Source organism: Arvicanthis niloticus, chromosome 3 (genome assembly GCF_011762505.2).
Source record: "Arvicanthis niloticus isolate mArvNil1 chromosome 3, mArvNil1.pat.X, whole genome shotgun sequence".
Classification (NCBI taxonomy): Eukaryota; Metazoa; Chordata; class Mammalia; order Rodentia; family Muridae; genus Arvicanthis; species Arvicanthis niloticus.
Genome location: NC_047660.1, coordinates 80,645,541 through 80,666,297, shown reverse-complemented (window position 1 = coordinate 80,666,297; position 20,757 = coordinate 80,645,541). Strand labels below are relative to the sequence as shown.

The following is a 20,757-nucleotide window of genomic DNA, read 5'->3' as shown; positions in this document are numbered from 1 at the left end:
ATAAGAAAATTGAGAACATGAGAGGTTAGCTAACTCGAGCCACAAATTAAGTTAGGCAATGATTTTAAGAAAAAAAGCTATGAATGCTTATATTTGTGGGTTTTTTTTCTTAAGAAGGAGAAAAATGTCTCTATTGCTTTATTTTCCCCTTTGGAAAAAAAAACAGGAGAAAATGGCAATCAAAATGTTTTTGTATTATGTACATATCTACGTGTGCATGTGTAAGTACATGCATGTATGTGTTTCTTTGTGTGTGTGTGTGTGTGTGTGTGTGTGTATCTGTATCTGTATCTGTATCTGTAGTATATGTGTATATGTGTGTAGATTGTGTGGATGTGCAGAGGCCAAAGGAGAATGTTGGGTATACTGTTCTATCACTCCCTGCTTTATTTCTTTCAGACAGGGTCTCTCACTGAACTTAGTGTTAGGCTGGTACCCTGCAAGTCCCAGGGCTCTTCTCACCTCAGACCTCTAGCTGTGGGTAGGTGGTACAGGTGCTCTTTCCCATGCCAGACTTTTTACATGGGTGTTAAGATTTAAACTCTTATCTTGATGCTGTGCAGCTATCTCTCCAGACCTGGATCTCAAGGTTTTTTTTTTTTGTTTTTTTTTTTTGTTTTTTTTTTTTATAAATGTCATGATTAAATCACAAACTAAAAAGTTGGAGTTAATAACATTTCCAGAATTTTGACCAATTTCTTAGATTTATTCAGTTTTTTAAAGAAATTAGCATGAGTGAGAGTTATATTGGTAATTGTCAAATAATAACAGCTATCTCTCCCCAGAAATGCTTTCTCCCATATCTCTAGAAAATCTTATGGCTTTCACAAATACGGGAATGGGGAAGTGCTAGTCACATCAACTTGAGAGAGATTTTGTGGGTGGAAAAAAAGTCCTCATCCCTCAAAAATAAATTTGTGCCTGATTTCCAAATTATATTATACCCTGAATGTAGAGAAAGAGGCAGGATTGCAAGCCATCTCTGAACTGCAGGTACTGGAAGCAGCCAGCCATCACTGAGGACTTCCTCTGAGTGGTAGATCATACATAGGGAATTGAGAAGGCTACCTTTTCAAGCTACCATGTCTTTGAAAAGTAAAAGGCAGGACATGAAACAATTAGGTAATGGGTCCAAAGCTTTGGTTGCTCTTAAGCCAAATATTTTATATAAACAAAAAAAGTATAAATGACCCTCAATTTACCATAAGGTCATAAACCCCTCTCTCTTAGTTGAAAATGTCATAATGTCAAAAACAAATTTAACATTCACAACCTACCCTACATCATAGCTCAGAGTAGCTTACCTTCCCTATACTCAAAAACTTACATTAGCTTATAGTTGAGTGAAGCCATATACCTCTAATGCAAAGCCTACTTATGATAAGGGCAGAATGCCACAGGTAATTTGTAGGCTACTGCATGGAAAGTGAAACTCACAGTGGTTGGATGTGAATGCTTTTTGCAGCATTTTAAAGAAGAAAACATGTAAGCTAAATTATCCCAAGTTGGGTACCAGGAAATTCTAGAGTCTCAAGGCAATGCTCAGCAGGAGCATTTGTCTATCGATACAACAGAACCAGTTAAATCCCCACTGAGCTTTCCTACAAGCTGGTTGGCCATCATACTTCAAATCACCAGGCTTTGTGGTAAGGAAGCAGTTGAACAACCTAACCACTAGCCACATTTGATCTCCCAAACTGCTAGAAAAGTATCAAACCTTTTCACCACATCCTCAGCTGCACCAAAAACCTTGTAGTAAGGGACATCTCAGGTAGAGCAAAATGCTTCTGCTTTCCTGAGCCTGGTGTCAAGAGGCTGGAAGGTTTCCTCAGTGAGGGCTAAGGCATACTGCACACTGAATAATCCATGATGACAGTATTTTATGGAGATGATAAATCCCTTTCTTTGCAAAATAAGCATAACTCCCATGTCTGCAAATCATCAGGCACCTACCGTATGCTTTTAAAAAATGTACCTCAGCTGCTGTTTAGGCAAGCATTTTCATATCCAGGCATATGCAAACACTTCTCTCTTGTTCTTTCTCTCTCTCTCTCTCTCTCTCTCTCTCTCTCTCTCTCTCTCTCTTTCTTTCTTTCTTTTCTTGGGGGTTACATGAAAAATTTGTATCAGAAGATTCAGAATACAATATAAAGAAGAAAATGTAAAGAACACACTATAGTTTAGTCAACTAAAAGTAACTTCTAGGTTCTAATAAATGTATCACTGAAATTGTGTCTGTATCTCTCTTACTCAGTCCTTCTTCCCCTCTTCTCTTCCATGTAAATACATGTAGAGATACACTACTACTAATATCAATCTATTCCTTCACTATGTGGAGAAGATGTTTTAATGAAAATAAACATATATATGTATCACTACTCCTTAATTTCTGCATTGGGTTTCACTTTGTGCCCATGTAAATATGTGATATATAAACACAATACTATTTGATCAAAAAGGTCCCATTGTTTGACAAATAAGTCTTCTTACTCCAATACATTTTCATAAACAATGCTTTAAAAGATATGAGTCTGTGTACTTGATTTTTTTTTCTGTAATTATCTAATTGTTTCCTCTAGATACATTCCTTAAAGTAATAGTCACATCAAAGAACGTGACTGGTAGAGAAGCTTTAGGCCTACCATCTCTACATTAGGATGAGTCCAATTTAGAGCTGTCTGATAGAACCCGATGACAAAGGAAAAGTCAAATATCTATACTAAATATAGTAGCCACTAACAACTTGTGGCTAGTTAGGCATTTGAAATATGAGTAGGACCAGTTAAGTGGGCTGGTTTTTAATTTTACTTAATTTTCATCTAAATAACTAGACTTCACTACAGGCTACCATATTCTAGATCAACTTTTTTCTTAAGCTATTTAAAGTACATATCCATTACATCTCTTAGTGAATCCCATATACAACCTTTCAACCTTGAAATTAAAGGACACCATCTTTCCTATCAAAGACCCTTCAAAGGGTCTTTACAGTTTCTGAAGGGAAAAAAGAGGCAAACATCATTGTGTTTTGTTCTTTTCTTATTTCATATGTGGTAGAAACTAATGTGGGGAAAGAGAACAATCGGCCCACAATTAATTTGAATATGCCAATGAAACATAATCTATGTTTTCTGCTCTTTATCCATTGTTCTTTGTTAATAAAGTTAGTTCATCTTACTGGAGCCTTGGGCAAATTGAGTTCTGTTGAAATTGCATGCTGGATATCCTACACCTCAGCCTTGCCTCTCCTGGGGACACTGGCTGAGTCTTCTATCAATCTACCTATTCTTCATCTTCCTATAACCAACATCGATGCTATCTACTTCTGCTGGAAACTTTTCCTGACTGGGAACTAGCTGAAGTGCCTTCCTCACTGGTTCCTAGAGCTCTTACCCCACTCCATGCATTGTAGCTGCCTATTTCTTGACCTGAAACTCTGTCAGAGCAAGTGTTCTGATGTGCTACTGAAGTTCACTTCCTCAGCAATTAACAAAACAATTCCTCACACATTGTGGCCCTGGGGAGTACTTGCATCAGTATGGAAAACAACAAAATAAGTTAGCCTCAGAGCATGTTCATTAGTAAGGTATAAGCATTCTGAGTTTTAAAAAATAACTTCAAATAATTCACTAATGTAATGATCAAAAATACATATAGTAAACTACTCAGATAAATGAATCTTTCTGGAAATGTTTTAAGATATATTCATGAAATATGTACTATGCACTCTAAACCCTGGAAGCTCCAATGGGGATGAAAAAGGACAGACTTATTGATATATGGCATAACAATTAATAAGGCAGTCGCCAATTTCAAATGTGGGAAGTATGAAGAATGTGGTAAATGGGTCTGTCAAGAAGACCCAGAGGCCTGTAGAGAAGACTTCTGTAAAGGGCATAAACAGATTACACATTGTACATAAAATATCACCAATTTATAAAACTGGGGAGATAAAACACAAAATCCAAGTTGTGTTAGGAAAGGCATAAAATCCTTGCAGACATTAAGCTATAATCAATGCTGTGCTTCTTGGTGTAAGGGGAAAGTGGTAAGGGGGTGAGTAGTGCATGAGCGATGATGGTTTTTGTGTTTATCAGACTCGTGGGCCTATGCAAAAGATGTGTTCTGAATCCAGCAGTCTGGCTAAAACAATTCTATAATCTAAGGTCCATTAAAAGAATGAATAAATAGTAGGTGTGATATTTATTTCAATTCTCACAATAGTCCAATGAAGTGGATGTAATCTTCTTCCCTATTTGATATACTAAGAAAACTAAGGCATGGAGAAAACACATATCTTATCCTACAGCAAGTGAGAGTCAGGACCTGCACCAAAGGGCCACTAACCTGCTGCTTACTACTCCACAACCTTCTTGGGCTACAGAGGCTTAGCTATGCTTTCCAGTACACTTTCTCCAACCACACTGGATTGTTTAAATAACTGAACTATGTACAATTTAAAATTTAGTGCCGGAGTTCCTATAACCACATCCTACACTCTCAAGAGCCACACACATCAAGTGGCCACTATCCAGGTGAGCTCAGTCAGAAAATTCACCACAGAAAGTTCTATCAGGCAGATAAGAACAAGGCTTATAGCACAAGGTAACTTAATTCCTGGCTCCAGGATCTTTCCAGTATTCTGCACTGCCTTACAAACTTAGATTCCACATATGAGCAGCCTTCCAGAAGCTTTGCCTAGGAAGGCCCTTTGGATATTGACCCTACTCTGACAGAATACAGGTGACCATGTGGTCAGCCATGAGTGCCAACCTTATGCTCTGCTCTGCCACTGTTTTTCACAAGACCCCAAACTGTGGAACACAGAAATGCTCAGCATGTGTAAATAGTTACATGAAAGAAAATGAAAGGCTGGCCACAACATCTTCAAAGAGCTGACCTTAATAGAAACACCAAATTTTTATCATTCCTTCAAAATTATTTCTCCTATTAATGTGAGCTCCTCCATCAAAGCCACACATGCTGGGTTAGTCAAGTGCTCTCCTCGCCTTGGGCAGCACATGCTTCTCCGAGTCTTCTCATGTAACCCTGTTGGCTACTGTGAAAGCTACAAAACCCACTTCAAAGCCTTTGGGAGGCAGGAACAGGATCTATGAGGCCAAGGGGAAAAAATACTCCAGGAATGGGCTAAGATACAAAATTTGGAAAACAAGATGAAAGCATTTACGGACATCTTCACAAGGCTATCTGCATCAGTAACCTCAGATGAAACAAAATTATCAACAACAAGGAAAGTGCATGTCAGGCATCCTCATCTGACTCCCTGTGTAGGAACTCAAGTGTCTTAAGAAGCAAGGAGATGCTTTGGGCTTAATTAAAAATGCATCATGGAAGCTTTGGATTGGTGTGTGTACATTTTCCCCTTCGAAGTCTCATGACAATCCAGTTAGCATAAACCAAGCTAGTAGCATAAGAATATGCTCATTTTGTAAGTGTGAAAACCAAGACAATTTAAGCTTGAAGTTGCCAGAGAACCTACATATGATCTGGGATCAAAGCAAGATCTCCCATTGTCCACACTGAAGGGTTTATGCCACACAATGCATCATACACTACTCTTGAATTTTGAAGTCTATATCATATTTTATATTTTTTCTTCTCATTTCAGACCTATACTAGTAGGGCTTGAATAAAAAAATACCTTTGAAATTCATAGCTCAGAAATAAAAAAAGAAAACTAAGACAAAAAAAGAAAATTTGGCTAATAGTTATTCTTTTGGTTTAATGAGTTATATTGCAGAAGACATGCTATCAGAAACAGTGGAATGAGGAATGTGGGCTCCTTATTTAAGAAACTGTAAAGAACCTGGATAATGACTCTGGCCAGTTTTCTTCATGTCCTACATGGTGTATTCAGGACGCCACCTTCCCAGTCAGACTACCAAACACAAGAGCACATGCTAGAACTCAATGGGACCCAAGAGTGACAATACAGTCATTTAACATAGTTAGGTATTTGCTGAGAAGATAACCTTGCCCCTGGTTTCTGAGAATGACTAAATGTTTCTCACCAACTAGCTCCATCTGCCTGGGACACGTTGGATAGAGTTTCCCTTGACTTCATAGCACTCTAGACCCTTATTTCAGCAACTTCCAAGTCCATCTACCCAGGACTGTCCTTGTTAAGCCACTTCTACCACTACTGTATGAGCAATTCAAAGGCAGATGCTTTGAATACTGGAAACAGGTCTAACACAGATTAATTACCTATAATATCTGTTGAAATATTATTTGCTGAACCAATGGGCACATAAACAAACAAGAATCTAACAAGTAGTTTCAGCTCCATATAGGGTTAAACTATGGCAAAATTACCCCCTTAGGAGAAATCTGTTTGGGCATGTGTCTTCTTGGAGGGAAGTAGACTCCTGGATGCATGGCTTTGTTGCCTGCCATTGCATCGGGGAATTTCTGGCAAAAGGGACCTTGCCTATATAATTAACATCATTGGTGGAATGACTTTAAAATGAGTAAATCACATGGGTTTATTCTGGTAGACCCATGTGATCATCCAACCACTTAAAAGCAGAAGAAGAAGCCACAGATACCTTGCATGGAAGAAGGTTGAAGAGATTTGAAAGATAATGACACTACCTATCTGGTTGTCTTTGGGGAGCCCGTGTGAAAATCAAGAGAAAAAAATTAATTCTTCCAAAACCATGAGCTGGGAGGAAGTGGCCACACCTGAGGTAAGAACCACAGACTCCATCTCCAGTGAACCCCTGAGTGAACTGTGCAGCTCAGCTTGAATTCATTTTGGCCTGCAGATAGCAAATCAATGTGTTAAGCTTCTATACTTGTGATAATGTGTCATGTCAGCACCAGAGCACCAGAGCATAGCTCTCCAAGATGCAGCCGACCCCAACGTGGGAAATAGCCCAGCCCAAACTGTTAAGACTGAAGTCTGATCTGAAAAATGGAAATGATACATATAAAGCATGTTAAGGGGCAGGTGCCATGGTACTCACAGCCCACTGGGGGTGTCTCTGCGAAACACACAGAGTCTGCCTTAGTATCACTTCTGAAAGTAGATTCTGGCCTATCAGTTCTTCCTTGGCTAGGGACAGTAAGCCTCAGTACTCTCAGGCTCTCTGTGTCCCCCTCTGCCTTGCAGCCTCTTCTAGGAGAGGAACACACCTGATAAAACAAACGGGCTCAGAAGACTAGAAACTAAAATTTGACCCCTTGGGCTTCTATGCATGTAGACAGTGGCTTATAAAAAGTGGGTAATGTTTAGCTTTCCCAACAGTACCTCCCCGGTGGGGGAATTCTTCACATGTATCTGATGGGAGGGGCTTTCCATGTAAATAGTAGATGTAATAGATGTAATTTCCGCACTACATCTCCCCTCACTGAAGTCTGCTTCTGCACAAGGCTGTATCTACTGGAGGAGCTCATCTTTCCCCACAGCTGTTGGGCATTGGGATTTACTAGTGATGTAGCTTTGTGAATATAGGCAAGCTCTCTAAACAGTGTGCCTGTATGTAGCCTCTCTCACACCACTGTGCATGACTTTATCTGTTCTGTGCTTCTCAAGTTAAGGTCATATTACGGACACAAAACATTCTTACTTTCAAATGATGTTGGTGGTATAACTCCAAGAACAAAAGTGAGACTTAAAACACAGGGGGGGATATTTCAAAGATGCGAGTGACCCTTAGCTGGAACAAGATTCTTTGCAGGGGCCATAGCTACCCACTAGATGAGACCTCATTCCCACCTCATTCCCAATGTTTTGGGAGAATTTAAGCCCTACATGTCCTTAGATAAATAGCTGTGATTGTAAAACAAGTAGGTTGCCATGGAAAGAATGGATCATTCTATGCAATGACTGAGTCTGAAAACAGTGCACCAGGTAAACCCACACAGGAGATAATGACGTCACCACGGGCAGGCAAAGCTGGCCAGGAGGTACTCTCTACACAAGCTAGGAATGGATTTGAGACGTTTTCTGGAGTCTAGCATATGTAGCAGTTCATATGCAGTCATATACTAGACACTTCCATTAAGAATATGACAGGGTTCCTCAGAATGTTTCCACGCTTTTCAAAGGAGTGGTATTCAAGACAGAAAGGTTTCCACTGCCATCTGATGGCCTCTCTGTACGACTTCTTAGCTCTGGACAAAGCATTCTTCACAAAGTCCATCCACTCTCACCATTACTTCCCATTTCACCCAGGGAAAAGCTGTGAGAGTTCAGGTCAGCTGTCTAAGGGCAGGGGGAGCTGAGATTGGACCCATCAGTCTAGTCTCTGCTATGAACATTTCCTGTCTTTACAGGTTCCACATTCAGTGTGCACAATGTTGAGGATCCAGTGCCTTGATCTTTGCAGGAGTTTTCTAAGCAGCCTTGCTATTCTCTCAGCTCTAAGCTGTGCCAGAACATGCTTGGATACTGTGTTCACAGGAGGAAGTCCTCAGCTTACCAAATCCTTCCTCAACTGCTTCATTCTAGAAAGCACTTCAGTTGGCAAACATGAGATTTATATTATAATATCTTTGAATCAAATTCAATATACCCAGGGGGTGGGAAACAATACAAAACAAAACCAAAACCAAACAAGCATCTCCAAACCTCTGCTGAGGCATTTCTGGGTCCTGGTTATATCCCTGAGCTCTGAAACAGAACAAACTTTTGTATCCTCCTATTTTATTAAATTTACCTGCTCTATTTACTAGTGGTCCTGTGGTTCAAATGTGTCCTGCAGAAACTGTGCTGTAACACTAATCCCCAAATACTCAAGTACTCAAAGGTGGATCTGTATCAAGAGCTTTGGACTCTTCCTAGACTATGATAGCCCTCCGTGCATGTCAGTCTCATCATTACTACCTTTTCCCGGTTCTGTATTATTAGTGGCACATTCCCAGCCAATGGGACAAACCAGGCCCAACAAAGTCAGGATAGCTGACTTCCAGTTCTCTAACTGGATAACATCTTAGACTTGGCCTCATATACTGACCCTTTGAGCCAGCCATCTGATTGCTTGTCACCACCTCTTTCATAGGGCACCAGACTTCTGGGGGATTGTTACTAAGATTTAAGGTCTGCATGATTAGACTGTCGAGTAGAATTCCTCTTTTCTTTGGCAGAACTGCCAAGACCGTCTACAGCTGCCCTGGAAGAAGACTAAACCCTGAGTGTTTCAATTCCTTACAATGACTTTGGTGAAATGCACAGTCTGTGAAACAAGCTTCACACTCAGAGCTGGGTACTCAACAGTCAAGTCAGCCTGATTCCAACTACCTAGGAACAAAACTACTGTGTCATACCTTTCCCCCTCACCAGAATAAAGCAGAACATGGGCCAGCCTAACAGTCAGAATCCAAAGCAGTCCCTTTCATTTTGATGTTGAGATGAACAGTGCCAACATTAAATTATCTTGAGATCAAATATTGACTAGTTGTTTTTACTGACCAAATGTTATTATACAAACAAGATGTCTATAAAATACATAACAAAATGCTCCAATCACCTTTCTTTTTCCAGAGGAAAAGGAGGATCATAGAAGCTGACCTTTGGCTTGAATGGATGGACCATGACTGACAGCTAGCCTGGTTACTTAGTGTTATTTATCTGGAGCTATGGAGACTATCAAAGTCAGAGGGCTGTGTGATCATCACAAGCCAGCCAATGCAGTTAGGACAACCCCTGGTGTGTAAAACTTGCCAGAAATCCCATCATCTTAGTAAAATGCTTCAAAATACACTGTATAGATTTGCTAATAATTCAACAACAACAACAAAAGCTCTGAGGGATATAGGATTAATATTCTCTAGTGGAAAGGATCAAAGTTGATGTATCCTCAAGTCCATAAATGTTTGTATATCTACTTGGAAGAGACCAGCTTTTGGAAGGATCACAGAGTATATACCCCTAAAGCTGCCATAGTTGTCGTCTGAAACTCTATCTATCTCCTTGTCCTTCTCTCCCTTCCCCCTCCTCTCCTCACATTATTTTTAATAGTCCTTCTCTACTGGGCAATAAGGCTTATGGTTTGAAGTAAATGCCTTCAAATAAACATCCCTTGGTGCCAGAACTGCCTTGGGCACATATTTTTCTTTCAATGGTCCTGGGAAGTGGTTTGTTAAACTATTATTCTCGATTAAAAACTCATGTGTTTATTCAGTCCAATATGGGTCGCCACTTCAAGTGAAAGATCCCCTTAACATGGCAAAACCTCTACTTGTGACAAGCTAGTGCCAAGTATCCCTTAACCAGATGCAGGCCCCGGGTTTCATTAGCAGCCACTGGATTCCATGTAAAATCAGATAATGATGGTTTTTCTCCTTTCCGCTGAGCAAATATCCTCAGCGTTTAATCAAGTCTCTATATGAGGAACCTCTATGTAAATATCGCCACGCAGCACAATGGTTTAAAACTATGGTTCATCTCAACTTTCCTGACCTCTGACTGTTTAATCCGAGAGGGACCCCGTGCATTGTCAACTAAAAATAAAGGGACTACAATATTTATTTTGGCAGATTTCATACAAATATCATTGGGGGGACATGTGGTGTGCGGAAATTCTCTACCACACACAGAGAGAAGAGAAAGGATAGGCTCTGGAGTCCATTTCTCGTTTCCCACTGGTGGGATAGCATCTATTGGATAATGATGGTATTAGGCTACAAGGACACATGCTGCTTTGGAACACTCGGCCATACTCTGTGGCTGGTTACAGGAAACCTCGTGCTCCACCCCTTTGGATGTTCAAAGGGTGCAAAAGAAAAACCTGGGGAACACAAACCTCTTTGGAGGGGCTGAATCTCAGCCTGGGCTTCCTTTCCTTTCTTGTGGGCACAATTTTGGGCGTCTGAAGTTAATTATTTGCAGGTGCATTTCAGCTGCGTGTAACAAAGTGGGTTCCCAATTAGGTTCTCGCAGGTGTAATTAGCAATTTCCACCTCTCTTTGAGGGGGCAAGTGGATAATTATGCCCACAAGGTAGTAAGCATTCCTTGTGGGGTCTAGCAGAATGCCCATTTATCTGGCTGTTATCTGGCTATCCGGCCTCACAAAATAGGACCATGGGCATCAGAGGGAAAGGTCAGGTGTGCACACAAGGCATAAATGTGGAAATCTACATGGAGGGTAGGTTGGGGTTTTTCTCTGATTTGTTACATTCTTAAAAGAGTGAAGCCACACAATATCATCAAGAAACAAAGACCATGGGATGCACAGAATAATAAGGAATTAAAAGCTTGTGCAGATGACAAAGAGAACTAGCTCTGAGGTGGGGGTTAATCAAAGCCACAGAATTAACCTTTGGTAGTACAAGAAAAGTGACCCAGTAAGAAAAAAAATCTATTGGCTCTGCAATATTTTACAATTAAATCATTTTCATATAAATCATCCCATGTAAGCTCGAATGTTAAAAGTTATAATACTCAAAAGTTGAATAACACCAGAGTGTTCACTCTGTTTTTGATATCATTCTAAAGTTGTATGTGTATTCAAGTAATGTTCTTAAAACTATAGATAACTGTTATACTATATTAAAAGATGTTACAGTTGAAGCATGTGGTAGTAAAGTGCTATGCCCAAGGTCACATGATTTGTAAAGCCAGATCTCAAAAGCAAGCAGGCTGGCTCCAGGTGCTAGCTAGTTTGCCATACAAGATAAGACACTTTTCAAATGAAAAGATGGAATCAGAAATAGAAGGTTCTGCTCTTCAGGATATGTCAATATGAGATATTTCACTTGTTTAAACATTCATTCATCCATTTAATAAACTTAGGGACTCCCAGCAAGGCCCATGCTTTAGCCACGGTACTAGGTAACAACAGAAAGAGAGAGGAGACATTCTTGCCACAACTGTCAGGTAAATGCTTTATGATCTAGAAGCTCCCCAGGATGTATGCTTGATGTGGGGAGGAAGAGATAAGGGTGCAAGAGAAACGGGAATGAAACAATGTGCAAAGAGAGGAATACAAAAGAGAAAAGTCCAGTGAGGTGGCTCAGTGGATAGAGGTGCCTGCTGTCAAGTCCAGCAAGTTGAGTTCAATCCCTAGAAACCACATGATGGAAAGAGAGAAGCAATTTCTAAAAAATTATCTTTTACTCTATGCAAGCATATTATCACTCATGGGCATAAACATACAGATACACAAACACAATAATGTAATAAATTTTTTTAAATATTAACAAAGCAAGTGACAGAAAAAGAGGGAGACCTCAAGACTGAAAAGCAGAAAACAAATAATTCTGAACTAGTTTGCCTTCTGAAGATGAATCTCTTATTAGTAAGACAGAAAACGTTACTTTTTAAAAATTTAACTATTGGAAATGGATTGATTGAACTGTGCTGCAGAGCCATATGGCAAGTCTTAACATGTATCTTCTTGCTTTAACAGCAAGAACAGACAGACACCCTGGCCATGGTGGCCTATGCAGGAGACAGTTTAGAGTGAGTTCTGGGCAGTCCATCTGATGCATGGAAATGGACTTGCTGAGAAATCCTGGCATAGCACAAGGCCAAGGGTCATTGGGACAAACCCCACACCTAGAACTCCCAGTAACTGACCTCATGCATTTCATCATCTGTAAGAAAACAGGTTTTATCAGCATATTTCTTTATTTTCCTGTTGGTAAGATGAGGGTCTCAGACTGAAGGGTGAGAGTAGAACCATTGTTCTTTCAGGGATGTAGAAAGATTCAGAGAGCTCCAAGACCAAAAGAAATGTAACCATTGCCACTTGATGAGCTGAAGGTATCAATAAAGGAAGAGACGACTTATGTAAGCCAATATTTCAACAGTTACATCACTCAGTTTTTACAACGGACTTAGGAGTATCCTGAATCTATAACCTTATTAAGAGTGTGCGTGTGTACACACATACAGACACACAGACACAGACACAGACACAGACACACACACACACACACACACACACACACACACACACAAGCTCTTTATAGGACTTTTTGGGAACAGATGGTCTGATATTTTAGAATGTCTCACAGGAGTCAGTAGATGCAATTGGCCAGGGCTCAGAGAATTCACACATCATGCCCAAGGTGCCACAGCTGGCAAGTATCTCCACAAAGAGGCATCTGAGCACTCAGCTACGCTCACACTGAGCTGCTGGAGAGCACATGGAATTGTTTTGAGAGTGATCTTTTCTTTGATGTTTCCTAAGACCTCACTTAAAACTTCAAACATATTTTTTTTTTTTTTTGGTGAGGGTGTGAAGGATATTTCCACTGTATGAGTGAGTCCCTTTACTTTAGCAGTTTCACAAAATAGCTGGACATCTGTTCGGCTGGCTTATGAAAGCCTTGCAACAAAGAGTACAATTGAAACTGCCGGAATTTTTATCCTGACATGGTATGGACATATAGGAGAGTTTGAATTCAGCAGACCTGATCTTGACATGTTGGTAGTTATCTAGAATAATGACCTTTTAAGGTCCTCATTGATTCATCAAAGAATTTAAGATCAATCAGCACTTGAAGCTTGTTCCTGAAATGTGTGCTGTTAGAATGAAATCCTCAAGCCACTCCTCAGAGCCAAGACCAGATACATACCTTAGGGCAATGAGGATACCTGAGTCCAGGACCCTCTTAGTAAGCATGCTGAATTGTGTTTTGTTTGTTTCCTTTTATATTCAGATGTACTATCTGTGACTTAAGGAATTTTGAATGTTTATCAGTCAGTATGCTTAGACTCTCCACAGCCTCTTTCCCTCCCTCCTTCCTTTCCTCTCTCCCTTCTTCATTCTCCAATCAAAATGGTTTTGCCAGGATCATTTTGGCTCAACTTGGAGGTCAGGTACTGTGCAATGACATTCATTTCCACTTTAAAAGACACAGAGGAATCATTTGGCTCCTTTGTGCTGAGTTAGTGGACCAAGACTGGGTCCATTTTAATGAGACACTTTATGTCCATTGTAGTCAAGCTGGCCTTATGAGAAAGCCGGTCATGGGCAGTCACCCATCTGAGTGATTTGAAGTGACCTCAGAAACTTCACCTGCCCCAGAGACTTAAATTCCCATCATTCAAGATGAGCCACACGCAATGCTCTTAGAAAATTTCCCACATTCTCCCAAAGGGAATTATATTGTTCAGCTTTGTAGAGGGTACTTCTTGTATTTGTTGGCTAAGACCCTTCACACTTTGGCACCAGCCTTCCTCTCATGCCTTGCCGTCTCTGTGAACATCTTAAGGGCAGGTCCCCATTCCTCCCTGCTTTGGGTGGGCATTTACCCAGTCTGGGTCATTTATGGTGTGTGTCCATCATTCTTAGCTTTACTACAAATGACTGGTTCAGAGATGTATCTCTAGTGTGAGACCCACACAGAGATGAGGATGATTTGTATGTAACACAGCTGCACAGAGAAACTCATTCCTAGTGGAAGAGAAAGATGATTCCATGTAGAAGGAGATGCCCTGAAAGTGGCCTGGAGAGACAGAACAGTGACCACTGAGTCCTGAATCTCCTCAGGTCCTCTGAGTAATGGGCATGAATTCCCTTCATCTACCACGTGTGCAGAGTTTCTCTCCAATGATATACTGACTAGGATATTTCATAACTACTTTGGAATCTATTCTAGTTAAGACTAAAAATGGAACTAGAGAGATTGCTCAATGGTTAAAACTACTGGCCTTGACTTCTCGGCCAGGGGACCTGGCCTTGATTTCCAGCACCCATGTGGCAGCCATCAACCATCTATAGCTCCTGTTCTAGAGGATCCATCATCATCTTCTGATCTCCAGGAGTGCTGCCTTCATATGGCCTAAGTGAACAGGACAGGCAACAAGCCAGTGTTGATGGGAGGCATCCAGTGGGTGTAAATGGGGCAGCTGGTGCAGGGGTGGAAACAGCTTCAGATCCTGGGGATCAGAGGGCCAGGGGCAAGTAGTAGGAACGGGATTTTGAAACTGTCACAGCAAAGGAAAAAGAAATGGAATCAAAAATAAATAAACATTTAGTATAACCACTTCAGAAAACAGTTTCTTGGCATCTACCAAGGTTGAAAATATACAATCTTCTAGATCAACTAGTAAAGGGCAGCATGGTTGTAATAGCTCAGACTATAACAGTCAACTATCTGTCAAAAGGACAATGGATATTTGAATTAGGATATAATTGAGCTGATATAAGTGGTCATATAAAACAATACAAAAAATTCAAGCACATGGTGAATTTTATAAACATACTGAGATAGGAACACCTGACATAAAAGAGTCCATAGCATATAATGCCATTCATTTTGAGCTCAATGGGCAAACCTAATCTATGGAATCAAAGTCTAGCAGGGATTAGTGTTTGGGGAATAGCAACAGTATGTGAGACAGACCTCCTGTGGCGCTAGTCTTTAGGTTTATAGTCTAGATGCTTGATTTGTGGGTCACTGGAGTTTGTCCAAAGCTCCTCAAGCTCTACGCATTTTTGTGTTATATATTTTTGTTATGTATATTTTCTGTGTTAAGTGAGATTAACAAAAAGAGGGCCTGGACATGACTCAGTGAGTAAGAGACATATCCCAGCAAGCATAGGACCTAATTTCAAATCCTCTGCACTAAGGTTATAAAACAAAACAGGAATGAGTGGGTGCACCTGCAACCCCAGCAGTGGGTGAGGAACAGGATGCTTCTAAGAGCTTACTGGCTGGCTAGCCAGACTGTCTGAAAGAGCATTCTTCTATTGAAAGAGAGACCTCATGGAAATAAGGCTTCTGCTATAAAGGAAAATACCCAGAGTCCTGCTCTGGCTTCTGCATCCATGCACATAGGCACACACATTTGCACACTGAGGTACATGTAAAACACACACACACACACACACACAGAGAGAGAGAGAGAGAGAGAGAGAGAGAGAGAGAGAGAGAGAGAATAGTCTCTACACAATTACTTAGTGGATATGTTTTGTTCTTGCATCCAGTTCTACCTGTGGGACATTCTACTTTCTAACTCTCCTTCCTTTCAGCAACCAGGGACTAGGCCACCTGGTGTCCCCAATTTAGAGTTCCATCTTCCTTATAGTACTCACCCCACTCTCTCCATATACCCCTAAGGAAAAAAGCTCTGACAGTGCTGCAGATGGGATTCTAGGGATGATTCTACTAGAAGTGAGGCATTTCTGTGGCCTGGTAGATGAGTGGCCCAAATACCAAACGATGGGGCAAAGGGTATGCACACATTATTCTATACAAGTCACATAAGATTATTTTATTTTCCTGGTATACAGGTTGGATTTTATTCCAAGGCAATAGTGCCCTTAGGAAATCATGGCTGAGACTGGCTCTTTAGCACATGGATAGGGAGGGTGCACAGTCTAGCCTATTTGTGATTTTAAGGCTCTTTTCTCTTCTACCATCTGAATGTCAACACACACAGTATTGGAAGCCATGGATTAAAGACAGACATTTCTCATCAGCCTGAACCCATTCTGAGCATTGAAGAGATCATGGGAGAGTGAGAACCCCATGAGAGTCCATTTTTAATGTGAGCAAAACATATACTCTGTGTGGGCAAGAAGAAAACTTCAGTACATCTCACTATTTGTACATTTTGGGTTCTAAGTGTTAAAGAAGTTAGCTGACTGCAGTTGATATAAAGGATAATACATTTTTTGTTTATATTTTCCAACATAACCCTGGGTGCAGTAATTATTGATGTTGGTGCAAGAGTCCCCACAATATTCTATTATTTCTACTGTTATCAGATGGTTTACATCAACATTGCAAAAACATGTTGTAAAAGTAGATTCTTGGGCATCAAAACATACCTGCTAATTAAAATCTCAGTGTATTTGGGGCCCTAAATATTTAATAAATTTATATATGTCATTCAGATCCATATTAACACTTAAGAAGCATTGGTTTATTTAGTTCATTCTAGTTTTAAGTGGACATCGTCTGGGTCCAGCTCAGCTGTGCTGGCCTGAATGTGGTAAGCATTGAAGTCAATGTTTCCATTGCTCTCTATGGAATTACACAACACATCCTCTTTGTTTCCCTCATTCCAGATAAGACAGATAATTCCCTCATCTATGAATCATCACCATCTTATCATAATTTACTGAGGTCTTAGGGTAAACTACCATTTTTTCCTTAACCATAACTTATTCTAGTAACTTCTGCTGTTTTTAAAAGCCAGATTTATAGTTGATCAAGAATTTTGCCAGGGGAGCACAAGAGGCTGAGACCTTGATGTTCCTCTTTGCATCCCCACTTCAAGCTGTGAACAGGGAACTCTGGTTCTCGAAGTCATAATTTGGGGTCAGTGCTGAGGCAGAAAAGTTATAAGGCACCCTGAGTACTCTCTGCTCTGTTGTGTGCATATAGCCTCTGTGTGTGTGTGTGTGTGTGTGTGTGTGTGTGTGTGTGTGTGTATGTGTGTGTGTGTGTGTGTGTGTATACATGAGGTCTGTGTGTCTGTGTATGTGTATCAAAGAGGGTGCTGAAGTCTCCTTTGCATTTCAATGATTGTTATCAAATAAAATCATTTCCATGTCAGGGTAATCAGAAAATAGAATATAAAGTTTAGCAGAACAATTTATTTAAATGATCATGTCCTGAACATCCAAGAATAGGCAATAATGTGCATATTTTCTACAAATGTGAGTGCCCATAGTTTTATATTTCTGTGCTTGTGTGACTTTGTGTAATATCAGTATTCTCCAGAACACAAATGTCTATCTCCAGCTAAGCACTACTAATTATATTATGTGTATCTGTGTGTGCATGCACATGTACATGCTAGGGATAAAACCCAAGGTAAGGGCTCTACCACTGAGTTGCACCTCCAACCCTATCTAATAATTCTTATTTTAGGAGTTGTGTCATATTGTTTCTATAAGTTGGCAGATTTACTGCTGGAATAATATTAAATTAGTACTATTTTCCATGTATAACCATTTGCTAATATCAGTCATATCTCAGGACATTTTTCTCTGTAAAGGCAGTATTTGAACCACGGTAGTATCACATAGTCAAACCCATTGGCTAGTGTCGGTATTATTATTGTGCTTGCTGTTTTGTTTAGACTATTATTATAAATAACAATACTATTTGTACTTCCACCCCTCTTTCATAGTGTTGAGTTCAGAGCATTTCCCTTTCTGGGGATAATTGCTAATGAAACAAAACAAAAATAAGTAGAAGAGAAAGATTTCTGAGCCTTGGGTGCCTCAGAAATCATGAGTATGTCTATAGCCATAAAAGCTACTTAACTGAAGCAATATTGGCTATTTGCAAGGTAGGAGTGTCCTTGGAACTGGCTGGTATCGCATGGTACCTTTACTTTGCCACTCTGTCGGTGATTGCCAAGGGCAGTCAATCCCAGGCTGTTCTGGAACACACAGTTATCATTGCCTCAAAATGACTGAACACCATGCTCTAGGACACCACTACCACATGATCCCAATGAGGGATCCTCTGGTTGACCCATGTTACTGAATGATTATAATACATAAGGGTCTGAAGTCAGAATTCATTCACTACAAGCATAACAGCTTGACTTTGGCAAATCAGGAAGCTTTCTAACTTCCACTTCTCACTCAGCAAGAGGAGATATGAAATCCAGGAATGGTAGCATGTGACTATAATCCCATTACCAGGGAACTTGAGGCAGGAGAATTGTTACAAGTTTAAGGTCAGCCTGGACTACAAAGTGAATTAAGGTCAACCTGGGCTACATAGAGAGATGCTGCCTCACGAAGTAGTATGGATCACGTGTACTGCAGTTTGTTGTAAGGTCTCACAAAGTCATCCATTGCAGTGCACACACCATGCAGCCAGACTACTTAAGGATTTCCATTCACTGTTGGCTCTGTCAAATACAATGCCTTCCCCTCTTTACCAGAGTCTGAAACTAGATCCAGAGACCTTCAAAAAATTATGTCAAATTAGCAAGCCTGACAGTATTACTTTCTGCATTCATTTTTATCCCTCTAAATTCATTCTGTAGAAAGTTTTCATTGAACTTGAAAAAAAAATCTATACCATATTTGTTTCTTTATCAATAACTACTTAAATAGTTATAAAAAAAATAAGATAGCTTGCAAATGGAAGGGCTGGTGAGACATACTGTAGTCTGGGTTCCAACTTTTTGCCTGTCCTTCCTAGGGACCAATGGCTATCCCCGGAGAGCTGGATAGGGCAGGAAGACAGAGCAGAACCCAGCCTGCTTTGTTTCACCAACAGCCTTTACTTGGTACTGATAAGGCCCTTTCTTGTATTAGTTGTGACACTGCATGGTTGCCTTAAAAATAGGAAGTCACGTGTTCTAATTGTTCAGATGCCTCCAGACAACTCCCTTTTGAGTAAGGAATATTTTTCCCTGTGTCCTTTGTTGCAGGCCCTCCCCAGCCCTCTTCTGGTACATTCACTCATTCTTGCAGTGTAAAAGCTGGGTGGTTGCAGTAATAAGAGACAGGAATGGGAGTCAATCAAGCTCTCCCAGCTTCTACTCTGCTGCATCTAACTGTTCATAAATGCCATGCTGCCATGAGCGCAAAGGCAGTGATGGACAGTTGGCACCAATGAAGCCTGTCTACAATGGGCATCGGGCTGTTTAATATGCCCATCTTCAATGTAATGAGCACAGTGCTTCTCTGGAAACATGACATCACCTCTTTCATGGTTGCTGACTCCCTACTTTTCTTTTTATCATTCACTGACAAAAACTGCTGCGTTTGAGGCTACGAAAATATCAGGAATTGGAACTGTGTGACCCATACTTCACAAGTAAGAACTGTCACATGGAGAAATTTCTAGAATCTATAATAAATGCAGAGCTCCTCATGAGAGACTGTTGTTGGCGTGCGGGGTGGGGGCGGTATTTACAAACTTGTTCTGCTTGGAAGCAATGTAAAAAGTCATAGGACATTGCCTGTATCCAGGACAACCCATTGCTCTCGTTCAAGTGATTGAAACCATCTGGGCAGTTGTCAGCCATCTTAAACACTCGCTAGGGTCACTGCTGTGCTACCAGCTATGGCTGTCTGGAAAAATCACTTATGCACTGGGGGGCATGAAACAGCAAATGTTGGACTGAACTTTTAGGAGAGAGGGTGGAGAAAGCTCCACAATGACAAGCAAAGTTAACCCTTAGGACAGCCAATGTCTTGTAGCGATTATAGCTTAAAACTCTGGAAAACACAAAAGTGGCATCCTAAAGACTACACTGTGCCAGCAGCAAGCGACAGTGCTGAAACTGGTAAAGAAACTTCTTTTTCTTGTCTCTTAAGACGAGAAAAAAAATCCATAGTCTCTAAAGAACTGTAGCAAAGGTTTCATATGATATTCAAATTGCAAGGAAAGAAATAATACAGAAGTATTAATGAAAAGTTTGTTCTTTGAAAAGAATAATAAATTGTTCTACCTCTGAATATATAGATTGACAGAAAGAAAAGATGCTATATAACTATCCTATATGAGGAGAGAAAAAGCCCAGCAGCAGCAGGAAGCATGGAGCATGAAGAGAAAACATGAATAACTTTATGCTCACAAATAGGAGCAGAGTGGCAGAATGGATCCGTTTCTTGACAGAAAAAAACAACACAGATAAACAGAAACAACCAAAATAACCTATCAGAAGCCACCACATGGATCATAAATGTAGCTTACCATGGAAATAACAACAAAATCCATCCACACAAGGAGTGTGGTAGGCACCACGAAACACTGTAAAAATAAAGTAAAACATGGTATAAAAAAAAAAAAAAAAAAGTAAAACATGGTTAAAAAAAAAGTCAAGCAAGACATACTGTTATAGGATCACTAAACAC

At 40.3% G+C, this 20,757-nt stretch overlaps 1 protein-coding gene across 1 annotated transcript in view; it reads right to left on the bottom strand.

Annotated features, from left to right (window-relative positions):
• Erc2 (ELKS/RAB6-interacting/CAST family member 2) overlaps positions 1-20,757 on the bottom strand; it is an 827,882-nt gene that overhangs the window by 266,505 nt on the left and 540,620 nt on the right.